Here is a 428-nt window from a genome sequence, read left to right as displayed (position 1 = left end):
GAAGTAATAAAGGAGGCCCAAGTCCTCAGACCACAGTAGTTAAATAAATAAAATTATGATTCCCTCAATTCATTAATAGTCAAGACTTTGCTATTGCAAGTGAAAAAAAGTAGAACAGAAACAATCAAAAATATTCCCATTGGCTTAAGCCTGGGTCTGTGTAACTGAAAGGTACAGAGGTAGTTCCTGTCTTCAGCAATGGCTGGAGCCAGGATTTGGTTCTCTTAGATGTGTCTTCTTCTTGCTCTAGCTTCCCCTCTGCCCATTACCAGTCTGCCCTCCTGCAGCCCCAAAAGTGTCAGTGGTTGGATGGGATCACGACGGCCAGAGGAAAGCAGTGCTCCGATTGGCCATGCCTGAGCCACATGCCCACCCCTGGAATCAGAGGTGACGTCAACTCTATCAGAACCATAATGGCCGAGAGAAAA

The sequence above is a fragment of the Lipotes vexillifer genome, unplaced genomic scaffold (genome assembly GCF_000442215.2).
Source record: "Lipotes vexillifer unplaced genomic scaffold, Lipotes_vexillifer_v1.1 scaffold3096, whole genome shotgun sequence".
Lineage (NCBI taxonomy): Eukaryota > Metazoa > Chordata > Mammalia > Artiodactyla > Lipotidae > Lipotes > Lipotes vexillifer.
This window is presented reverse-complemented; position numbering follows the sequence as displayed.